Below are 12,061 nucleotides of genomic sequence, written 5' to 3'. Positions count from 1 at the left end.
TTCTTCAGAACAGGTATTTGCGTCCCCAATTCTAAGAAAGTGTCCCCCTATTTTTTTGTAGATGATAAGTCTTCTTGTATCGCACTAATTAATGATTCTGATGTGTCAATGTTTATTTGGGGGGTGGCTGTTTGGTTAGGGTCTTCCACACATATTCCTAAATTGCCTAAAGAGTCCCTCCAGTCTCTTTCAAAAGATTGTCTAGCAATATGTGTGTAGTCGTCTACGCCTGAACTTGGATCTTTAATGGAGTGAATAGAGAATTCGTCTGAAACTTCCCCACTGTAAGTGCTGAGATTCAGTAAGTCAATATCTTGATCATTTTCTAACGGTTTAGTGTGTAGGCACGTCATAAACTGCTGGTATGTTAGATTATATTCTTATATGATGATGTCCCAGGGTCTTTTTTCTTTCTGTGGTTAAGATGTTGATTGGCTGTTACTGTTAGTTCTGTACTCGGTTGTTTTTTGTCTTATTTATCATGAGATTTCTTAGATTTTTTTGATTGTTTAGTTTTTGCTTTTTTAAAACTATTTCCAGGAGTGCTCCTATGTGTCCCTTTTAAACCAAATTTTTCTCTTACTATTGTAGTTTTTTTTGTATTGATAATGTGTTCCTCCTCTCTGTCTAATCTCTGTTTGACAACTTGTTCCAATGTCTGATATTCCTTGTCTTTTTTGTATGGTTCTAGAATAGTGTCAAGCTTGCGAATCTCATTCCCTATAACTTCTAACTCAGATTCCCTCTCTGTTACAATCAGTTTCATTAATAGTATTGAACAATCATGCAATATATTGTCCCACTGTTCGGTGAATTTAATATTGTCACTATTGTGTGTGGACTTCTTTTTTATCTTTAAACCCTTCGGTATGATGTTTTGTATGATATACCACTGTATGACTTGTTTATCCCACCATAGTTTGGTTTCTTTTTCCAAAAGCTTCTCTAGTTTAATGAAGGTCTGGCAAAATGTGTCGTTGGCAGGATTCAGTAAGTTTTGGTTGTTCAGATCGGTTAGTAGTATATTAGCCCTATCTATTCATGATATTCTCGAGTCTAAAATACCCATGTGTGTTTTATATTACTTATTACCTAAGAATACCCTCCAAGTGCCGAGCAGCTAGAGGCTCTAATTCTTTAACATAGCCTTTGAGCACAAACCTTCCGAACCCTCCAAAATAATCTGTCCATGTGTCTATGCAAATTGTGCACAATATAAAACTGCTTAATTCCTGTATATGGGGCTGGGAGCCCAGGGGATGTAGTGCAGGTTTAAGGGAAGCCAGCTTATATAGATTGCTGGGAATCTGGCTTGCAAGAGAGAGTTAATGAAGCCAGCTATATTTATCCACAAAGTGGAAAAGCAGTGTAATATGGAGGAGCTTTTGAAAAGTTTTTCTGAACTAGCAGCAGGGCAGCAAGCACAGGTGCAAGGACAGCACATTTTTTGATTCAGGGTCAACAAACTCAAATTCAGTTATTACATACATAATTAACTGAAATGAGGAAAGGTGGGTATAAGCGAGAGATGTTACAGTAGCTTACTTCGTCTGATGATGCTGAATCTTTTCTGTGCACTTTTGAGAATACTGCTGCATGTTTAATATGGCCCAAGGAGGACTGGGCTGCCAGACTTGCTCCCTGTCTCACAGGGGAACCTTAGAGAGCATATGTTGATTTGGCTCTGGCAGAGGCAAACTCCTATCCTCACCTAAAAAAGGCCATACTCAGCAGTGTTGAAGTGACAGGCCCCAGCAAAGCTCAGGAGTTTCAGGAATGGCAACTGAACTTGTCTGAGCTTCCAAGGGCCCAGCTGTCCAAATTAGCCCAACTGAGTAAGGCATGGTTGCAGCCGGAGAAAAACTTGGCTTAGCATATAGTAGCGATGGTGGCTTTGGACCATGCTGTATGAGTATTAGATCATGTGGTACAACAGTGGGCTCTACAGGCTGATCCTCAAATGTTTGAGGAGTTAGCAGTGGTGATTGAATGGTACCTGACTCTTGGGAAGTTGGCCAAACGGGGTTTTTAGCCATTACCTAACCCCAGAACCCAGGTCTCAGTTCTTAAAGCAAACAACCCACCTCCAGCTGTGTGTTTTGACTGCAGCGAGCCCTGTCATATGCGCCAGGACTGCCCAAAGCAGGGCAAGTTGAAGGACTGCAGTGCTGGAAAAACAAGTTGACCAGTGGTCAGCATGGCTGCTGGAAGCACTTCTCTGGTGGAAACCACCTTGTTTCATTGATGGTGCGAGTGGAAGGCCAGGAGGTTTGGGTCTTAGTGGATACTGGCAGCAAAATAACCATCATCTCTGCCAACCTGGTTCCACCCAGGGCCAATCAGGTGCTACCCACGCTAAAGATTATATGTGTACATGGAGATGTAGAAGAATGCCCCCGAGTGCATTTCCCAATAGTGATATAAGGGTGATCTCTGAAGGTGATAGCTGCCAGACCACCCTACCCATTGAGCCTTGGTCAAGACTTTCCATTACTACAAGAGGTGGTTACTTGGAATGATGACAGCAGACAGACCACGCCAAAGGTGTCCCAAGAGCCAAGCTCTGCAGTATCCCAAAGTTTGGTGGTTGTAACACTCTCCTTGGCCAGTGAGCAGCAGGAGGGGAGTGAGACCGAGGCAGAGTGGATTCCCATTGGCAAGGAAGTATCTTTATAAGACTTTGACCAAGACCAACAGAATGATGGGAACTTGATAAAGACATTTGAAAATGTTGTAGAAGTTGATGGCAAAGTAATTACGGCTTTACCAACAGAAGGTGTACCATACTTTGTATTGAAAAATTATTTGTTTTATTTGTGTAACATATTTTCAGGGTAAGAGAGTAGACCAATTGTTGGTTCCTTGGAAACACGAGCAGTTGTAGTTGAGGGCGGCTCATAGACAATTGTGGGGTGGCCATTTAGGGGAGGAGAAAACTCTCCAGCATATTCAGTTAAGATTCTTTTGGCCAGGCATTCATGCAGCAGTAAAAATATATTGTGAGGAATGTTCAGTGTGTCAGAAGACAGCACCCCAGCCAGGGTTTCTGGCACCCTTGGTCACCCTCCCTGTCATTTCTGTACCTTTTGAGAGAATTTGTATGGATCTAATAGGGCCGGTGGAAAAATCTGCTTGTGGGCATCAATACATATTAGTGGTGGTAGATTATGCCACAAGGTACCCGGGGGCCATACCACTACGTAATATGAAATCTAACACTATTGCCCAGATGTTATTGGTGCTATTTACCCATCTGTACCCCTTTTGTATCTAAATTAATGAAAGATTTGTGCCGACTGTTAACGGTAGATAGGATTACTACCTCGGTTTATCACCCGCAAACACATGGCCTAGTAGAAGGCTTTAACCAGACCCTTAAACAGATGGTAAAGACAGTGGTGTCACAAGAAAAGCAAGATTGGGATTTACTCCTGCTTTATTTGATGTTTGCAGTTCAAGAGGTGCCCTAATCCTCCATAGGGTTCAGTCCCTTGAAACTGCTCTATGGGAGGCAACGTAGAGGGATTGTAGATGTGTTAAAGAAAGGGTGGGATAAACAGTCATTCCAAGATCCTAATATTGTTCAGTTTGTGTCCCAATTGTATGGACGGTTAAGGCAGATTGCACCACTGCTGAATGAACTTATTTACAGAGCTCAACAGCGTCAGAAATTCAATTACAACATTACAACAGTCAACCAGTCTTTCAAACGAGGAGAAAAGGTACTACTTGAATCAAAATGTATGCTCAATGGCGAGGCCCTCATGAGATCAGTGGGACCTGTAAACTACAGGGTACGACAGGAGGGTAGAAGAAAGGAGGCACAAATTTACCATGTAGATCTATTAAAACCTTGGTAAGAAAGTGCCAGTCAGCCCTCTTTAGTGGCAAAGAAAACCCCAGACTGTCAGGTACCCATTGAGGTCACCCTCGGTCTTAGCCAAAAACAGGAAGGTGAGCTTAGTAGCATGAAACCAAGATGTATGCTCTGCTATTCCGGGAAAGACCCAAATCATACAGCATGATATTGTTACTCCTCCTGGGGTGATAATAAAACAGAGACCCTATCTCATACCTGAGGCAAAACAGGCAGCAGTAAAACGAGAGGTGGAAGAAATGCTGCACTTGAGGGTCATAGAGGAGACAAACAGTGAAAGGATAGAACCCCATTGTCTTAGTGTGTAAACCTTGGGGAATTTAAGATTGTGTAATGACTTTCACAAGTTAAATAAAGTTTCTCAGTTTGATTCCTACCCTATGCCCTGGGTTGACAAGCTGACGGAGAACCTAGAAATAAATTAAAAAGCCAGTCTCTCACCACTCTTAATTTGACTAAAGGGTATTGGCAGATTCCTTTTACTGAAGATGCTAAAGCAAAAACATCCTTCTCTACCCCAGAGGGCTTGTTCCTGTATAAAATGCTGCCTTTTGGTTTGCATGGAGCCCCAGCAACTTTCCAGAGGGCTATGAATAAGTCACTGCAGCCCAACAAGGAGTATGCAGCTGCATATTTAAACATCATCATCTTTAGCTCTGACTGGGAGTCACACCATCCAAGGGTAGAAGCAGTGTTACAGTCTTTAAGGGCACAGAGGTTTACCACTAACCCTGAGAAATCCACCATTGGAATGGTGGAGGTGAAATACTTGGGATACATCTTAGGCAGAGGGCAGGTTAAACCTCAGCCCAGTAAGGTGGAAGCAGTCCTCACCTGACCTAAACCCAAATGTAAATCACAACTCAGAACATTCCTTGGTCTGGTGAGTTATTACAGATTCATAGGGCGGCTCCACTGACTGAGTGCCTTAAGAAACAATCCTCAGACCAGATAATATGGTCTAGGGCAGCAGAGACTGCTTGGCAGGATTTAAGACGAGCCTTGTGGGTAGAGCCTGTTTTGCAAGCTCCTGACTTTAAGAAGCAGTTTGTGTTGCAGACTGATGCCTCTGGGACAGGCTTAGGATCAGTCCTTTCCCAGAAGGTAGATGGGAGGAGAAACCTATACTCTATTGTAGCTGGAAATTGCTGCCCAGAGAATGCAAGTACTCAACTGGTGTTCAAACCAGTTAATCCAGTAATCCTGCTGGTAGCCTATACCTGGTTCATCCAGAAATCCTGCTGGTTCTCAGACCAGTTCATCTAGTAATCCTGCTTACAGCTATACCTGGCGTATCCATAAATCCTGCTGGTTCCCAGACCAGTTCATCCACTAATCCTACTGGTAGCTTATACCTGGTGCATACAGAAATCCTGGTGGTTCCCAGACCAGTTCATCCAGTAACCCTGCTAACAGCTATACCTGGTGTATCCAGAAATCCTGCCGGTTCCCAGACCAGTTCATTCAGCAATCCTGCTAATAGTTATACCTGGTGCATCTGGAAATCCTGCTGGTTCTTGACCAGTTCATTCAGCAATCCTGCTAATAGCTATACCTGGCACATCTGGAAATCTTACTGGTTCACAGTCCAATTCAGCAAGCCTACCTACTGATATCCCGTCCAGCTCAGCGGGCCTTCCTGCCTGTCCTAGTCCGGTTCCTCCAAGTTTTCTACTTGCTCCACTTCAACGTTATGGGTTTCCTATTTTTGTCATTCGTCATCAAAGGTAGTTCTCTCTGCCAAACAATTCATATGCAAACAGAGCTATTTACATCTACCATGGTTCCAGTCAAGCCGGTCTCTGCTGAAACCAGTTCAACACCTGAGTCATTAAACTCTCAAACACTAATCATGACAGTATGCTCAGGCCTACCAATTGTGGCGGATCAAGCACACAATACTGGACATTTTGCTGTCCGTAACCTGGTCACTTGCTTGGATTCACAGGTACAGCATCAAGTGCTACAGCTTCTGTAAATTCTTACTAGTCGGATAAATGATATTGAAATCACATGTAAACCCCTAACTACCTTCCATCAACTGCTGGAACAGCTACAAGCACTACTCATCAACATTTTTTGGACCATTCCCGAGTTTCTTAGTGCTGACCCTGACTCAACTAAAAACTCTGCCTTGAAATCCCTAAGAACCAAAGATTCTTCCATAGCAAGTAAAATGAGACATTGAAGTTACCCGGTGTCTAAATCACTGATCCCAGGAGGGGTCTCCAAATCCGCAGCCTTAGGAGGGGTCACGTGTTTCTTACCCCAGGAGGGGTTCTCAAGTCTCACACCCCAGAAGGGAATTTGAAGTTTCACAGCCCAGGAGAGGGTCTCAAGTCTCACACCCCAGGAGGGGTTCTCAAGTTTTGCACCCCAGGAAAGGGTTTCAAGTCTCTTACCCCAGGAGGGGGTTTCAAGTCTCGTACCCCAGGAGGGGGTTTCAAGTCTCGTACCCCAGGAGGGGGTTTCAAGTCTCGTACCCCAGGAGGGGGTCTCAAGTCTCGCACCCCAGGAGGGAGTCTCAAGTCTCGCACCCCAGGAGGGGGTCTCAAGTCTCGCACCCCAGGAGGGTGGTCTCAAGTCTCGAACCCCAGGAGGGTGTCTCAAGTCTCGCACCTCAGGATGGGGTCTCATGTCTCGCACCCCAGGATGGGGTCTCATGTCTTGCACCCCAGGAGGGGTTCTCAAGTCTCACACCCCAGGAGGGGATCTCAAGTCTTGCACCCCAGGAGGGGGTCTCAAGTCTCGGACCCCAGGAGGGGGTCTCATGTCTCACACCCCAGGAGGGGGTGTCATGTCTTGCACCGCAGGAGGGGATCTCAAGTCTCGCACCCCAGGAGGGGGTCTCAAGTCTTATACCACAAGAGGTGGTTTCAAGTTCTGTTCCCCATGAGAGGATTTCAAGGCTCATGCACCAGGAGGGGGTTCCTAGTATGTATCCCAGGAGGGGAATACAAGTTTTGCATCCCAGGAGAGGGATTGAGTTCTGCACCCCAGGAGGGGGTGTCAAGTCTCGTACCCCAGGATTGGGTTTCAGGTTCCAGTTCCCAGGGCGGTGTGTCTTGTACTACTAATTCAGATCATGGGTCCTGTTCAGCATCTCTAAAGAATATTGTTCCAGTGGACGACAATCTCTGTAGTCTGTTCTCGACTGTGATTGTTGATGCTACTGTCTCTAGCTCCTCTGGACCCCTTCCAGTTTCATCAATTGGTCCAAATTCTGGACATCTGTCAGCTTCAGTTATTTCGACCCCCCATCAATCAGAGCATCTTCAAGTTTCCTCCAGCCCTGCACCTGAATGTGCTCCACAATCCTCGAACACACAGGATTCCTTAGATACCCCAGCATGCATTTATTTTGATAGGGACTTATTGCAATACTATGCATTAATGAAGCAATACTCTGCCATCATGGAAGCAGATCCAACTTTTGGTATCACCCCTACCAACATCGTTAAGTTCCTTTTCCTTTCCTTTAAAGGTAAGGTGTTGGACTGGGCCAATCCTGTCATCGAGTCTAATGATCCAATGCTTCTAAATATAAAGACTTTCAGTGAAGCTGTTATCAAATAATTTGGTCCTAACTCTGTAAAACAAAATTCTAGCGAAGTTCCTAGTTCCAAAATTTTGTCCAAGCAGTCTGTTTGCTCTACCAAGAATTCTTCCTCTGCTCAGTTCTCCACTCCCCTGAAGTCTGAACAAGGTCAAGTTTTCAAGGGACAGCATGCTGAATTCCAAGCATCCAAGGAAAGCAGCACTATAGAATCGGCATCACTGAACATGAGATGTGCGCCCACCTCCTTGTCCCCTTCATAATACTGTACCTCCCAAAATACTGGCTCTGACAAAGTTTCTAGTGAGAGGTGGTCACCCTCTGATGTTAGGCTTCAATATGCTGCTTGTATGGTACAGAATAAATTGCTCTGTGAGAAGAAGTCTCAGGGAACTTTTAGGAACCAACCATCTAACACCATCAAAATTGGTCATGTTTCACTTAGTTCCTCCCAGGAGTCCTATCAGTTTTCAAGTCATACTAATTCTTCCATTCAACTTTTAGATACTGACTGTGAATCTGAGTTCAATCATGCACATGATAATACTCCATTCCCTGAAGACCATTTGTCATTTGACCCTGTCCTTCCCAGTCGCGTATTTCCACAGGAGTTACCAGAGATTCCATGTCTGTTGGTTGGCACAAAACGTTGTCGCAGCAACAAATTGACGAAGATCTTGAACTATGTCCTTTGAAGAATTTCCACTCCAGATATCCCAATAAAATATGAGAATTGGGAAGATGTCTGAAGAGATGTTTTCAAGAGTTATGGTGCCCCTGTGTTTGAAACTCCTGGAATGTCATGTTTGGAAGAAAGTTTTTCAGTTTTTCTGGTGTCAAATATTTTTGTGTTCTCTTATGTATTTATTTTGGTGTTCAGAGTCCACCCATAAAGAGGGGGGTACTGTCACGGCCCTGGCTAGTTTTTTACCTTTTGCCTTATGACTTACCCCTGCCAACTGTCCCATGGATCTGTATGTGTAATTCGCATGGGAGATCTGTCCAGATCATGCTGTTTGCAACACTTCTGTGTATGCATTTGGACTGTGCTCTCCTTTCCACAGTGATATTTCACCTGGGTCCTTTCCTGCCTATGAACACTGCTAGTCTTGATTGGAATCACAGGTGTAGTTCTGACTCTCAGTACTGCAGATATGTTTGCTTCCTCTGCATGTTGTGCCCTCCACCACTCAGAATGCTACTGCCAGACCACCTGACTGTGTCCACCAATTCCAGTGAGACCCAGGGTATGAACATCCTCCTCTAATAGCCTTCAGGGCCTGAGCATCTCGTTACTTCCCGTGGTGAACAGTTTGTGATTCTCCTGTCTCCCTGTGTACAAGTGTATCCCAGGCTCCCGCTGATTCCCAGACCAGTTTATCCAGTAGTCTTGCTGACAGCAATACCTGGCACATCCAGAAATCCTGCTGGTTCTCAGACCAGTTCATCTAGTAATCCTGCTGGTAGCCTATACCTGTTGCATCCAGAAATCCTGCTGGTTCCCAGACCAGTTCATCCAGTAAACCTGCTTACAGCTCTACCTGGCGTATCCAGAAATCCTACTGGTTCCCAGACCAGTTCATCCAGTAATCCTGGTGGTAGCTTATACCTGGCATATCCATAAATCCTGCTGGTTCTCAGACCAGTTCATCCAGAAATCCTGCTAACCGCTATACCTGGCATATCCAGAAATCCTACTGGTTCCCAGACCAGTTCATCCAGTAATCCTGCTGGTAGCTTATACGTGGCACATCCAGAAATCCTGCTGGTTCCAAGACCAGTTAATTCAGCAATCCTGCTAATAGTTATACCTGGTGCATCCGGAAATCCTGCTGGTTCCTGATCAGTTCATTCAGCAATCGTGCTAATAGCTAAACCTGGTGCATCTTGAAATCTTACTGATTCACAGTCCAATTCAGCAAGCCTACCTACTGGTATCCCATCCAGCTCATCTGGCCTTCCTGCCGGTCCCAGTCCAGTTCCCCCAAGTTTTCTGCTGGTTCCACTTCAACGTTACGGGTTTCCTGTTTTTGTCATTTGTCATCAAAGGTAGTTCTCACTGCCAAACAATTCATATGCAAACAGAGCTATTTACATCTACCATGGTTCCAGTCTCTGCTTAATCCAGTTCAACACCTGAGTCAGGTAACTCTCAAACACCAATTATGACAAGTTCTTTGTAAGGATATTCTTATGTCTATCCCATGTATGTTTAAATTGTTCTACTGTCTTAGCTTCTACCACCTCTGATGGGGGTTATTCCACTTATCTACTACCCTTTCTGTGAAGTAATTTTTCTCAAATTTCTTCTGAATCTACCACCCCCCAGTGTCAGGGCATGTCCTCGTGTTTTAGTACTTCTCTTCTTTTGAAAAATGTCTCCTTCCTGCAGCTTATTATATCCCCTGATATATTTAAAAGTTTCTATCATGTCCCCCCTTTCCCTTCTCTGCTCCAGGCTACACATATTGAGATCTCTTAGTCTTTCCTGGTAAGTTCTGTGATGATGGCCATGCACCATTTTAGTTGCCATTCCTCTAGTCTAGCTAGATGCGCCATCATTTGTCTTACCCCTCCAAGTGTGTCTACCCTGCTGCATATTTTTGTGCCATCTGCAAAAAGGCATACTTTCCCTAGAATACCATTTGCAATGTCACCAACAAAGATATTAAAAAGCACTGGTTGAAGTACAGAACCTTGGGGTATACCACTTGTCACAATTCCTTCCTGAGACTGCACTGAATTTACTACAACTCTATGTTTCCTATTCTGCAACCAAGATTCTTATCCATTTAACCATCTTAGAATCCAGTCCCAGGTTTTCAAGTTTATTTATTAGACTGCGATATGGGACTGTGTGAAAACCCTTACTAAAGTCTAGATAAGCTACATCTACGACCCCCTTTGATCTATTACTTTAGTCACACAGTCAAAAAAATTAATAAGATTTGTTTGACATGATCTCCACATAGTAAACCCATGCTGTTTGGGATCCTGTAAATTGTTGGATTTGAGATGTTCGACAAGTCTTTCTTTTAATAGTGATTCCATTACTTTCCCTACTACTGATGTCAGGTCACTGGTCAGTAGTCACTGGTCGGTAGTCACTGGTCGGTAGTTACTGGCCTCTTCCTTGCTTCCACTTTTGTGCAGTGGGACAACATTTACTCTTTTCCAGTCCTCTGGAATTACTCCAGTAGCTAGTGACTGATTGAATAATTCTGTTAATGTTGTTACCAGGACCCCTTTAAGCTCATTTAGTATCCTTGGATGTATCCCATCTGGCCCCTTTGATTTGTCCAATTTCAGTTGTGTCAGTTCTGTTAGGACCTTTTCCTCTGTAAGTATACTTGTATATACCTCATGTATATCCTTGCAATGTAACTGTGTCTCCTTTCAATCTCCTTCTGCAGTGAATACCGAGCAAAAATAAACATTTAGATGATCTACTATGACCTTGTCTCCATCCACAAGACTCTGTCTGTCTTCATTCCTATTATTCCATTTGATTTTCTTCTTTCATATACATACTTAAACATTTGTTTGGCCCCATTACTTACTGACAGGGCCATTTTCTCTTCAGCCTGTGCCTTTGCACATCTGATCACCTTCTTGGTCTCCTTCCTTCTGACAAGATACAGCTCTTTGTCTTCATTATGCTGAGTCTGTTTATATTTCCTAAATGCCCTCTTTTTTGCTTTCACACTAGTTGATACTTCTGTTTTCCATGTTCCTTTTGTAACCCTTTTTATACAAACATCTGTTGCTTCAGTATTGCAATTTTTAATTTTTCCTACCTCTCCTGCATTCCTTCCAAGTTCCTCTAATCTGCCAATGAATTGATTACACATCTCCCAATCTCTGTAAAATCAGCCTTCCTAAAATCTAACACCTTTGTGTCTGTGTGGCATGAGTCAAACCCTGTATTTATACTAAACCATATTGCTTGATGGTCACTGGATCCAAGGTTCTCTCCAACACTTGCATCTGATATCCTATGACCATTTGTGAGTATGATGTCTAGTATAGCATCTTTGCGAGTCGGCTCCCTCACCAGTTGCTTGAGGGATGCTCCCTGCAAGGCATTTAGGAAGTCCCGACTTCTAGTGGAACTTGCAAAAGAGCCCTCCCAATTTACATCTGGTAGATTAAAGTCTCCCATGATTATTACCTCTCATTTTAAAGTCATTTTAGTGATGTCTTGCAAATGGTTCCTGTCCAGTTCCTCACCCTGGCCCAGATGGCTTGACAAATGTCACGATTTGGGTAAAAATAATTCCATACAGAAGAGGGGGCTTTTTTGGTCTTATGCCCAGGCGTGCCAATGACCTTCATGAAGTGTTGTCACTGGTGGCTGACTTACTTTGACACAATCAACATCCACCTCCTGAATTTTATCAACTTCTTCTTGTCCAACACATTCATCATCATCATTGTCATTAGTGTCAGATACCCAAATATCCCCCTCATCCTGTTGCACTTCCACAGTAGCATCCCCAATTTCTATGTCACCATCATGACTTTTACTAATTTTCATCATCAAATTTGCAGAGGGTTCAGAAATGGTGGAAAGAGGCCTCTCTATGGTTACAGTATCAGGAATGTCATACTCACCATTGCACTTGTGG

The 12,061-nt window shown here is 43.8% G+C and overlaps 1 pseudogene; it reads right to left on the bottom strand.

The window, feature by feature from the left end:
- Nucleotides 1-472: 472 nt before the first annotated feature.
- LOC148430700 (uncharacterized) lies at nucleotides 473-11,622 on the bottom strand (annotated as a pseudogene).
- Between the last annotated feature and the right edge of the window lie 439 nt (nucleotides 11,623-12,061).

The sequence above is a fragment of the Taudactylus pleione genome, unplaced genomic scaffold (assembly GCF_031769625.1).
Source record: "Taudactylus pleione unplaced genomic scaffold, aTauple2 ptg003455l, whole genome shotgun sequence".
NCBI classification, from domain to species: domain Eukaryota; kingdom Metazoa; phylum Chordata; class Amphibia; order Anura; family Myobatrachidae; genus Taudactylus; species Taudactylus pleione.
This window is presented reverse-complemented; position numbering and strand designations above follow the sequence as displayed.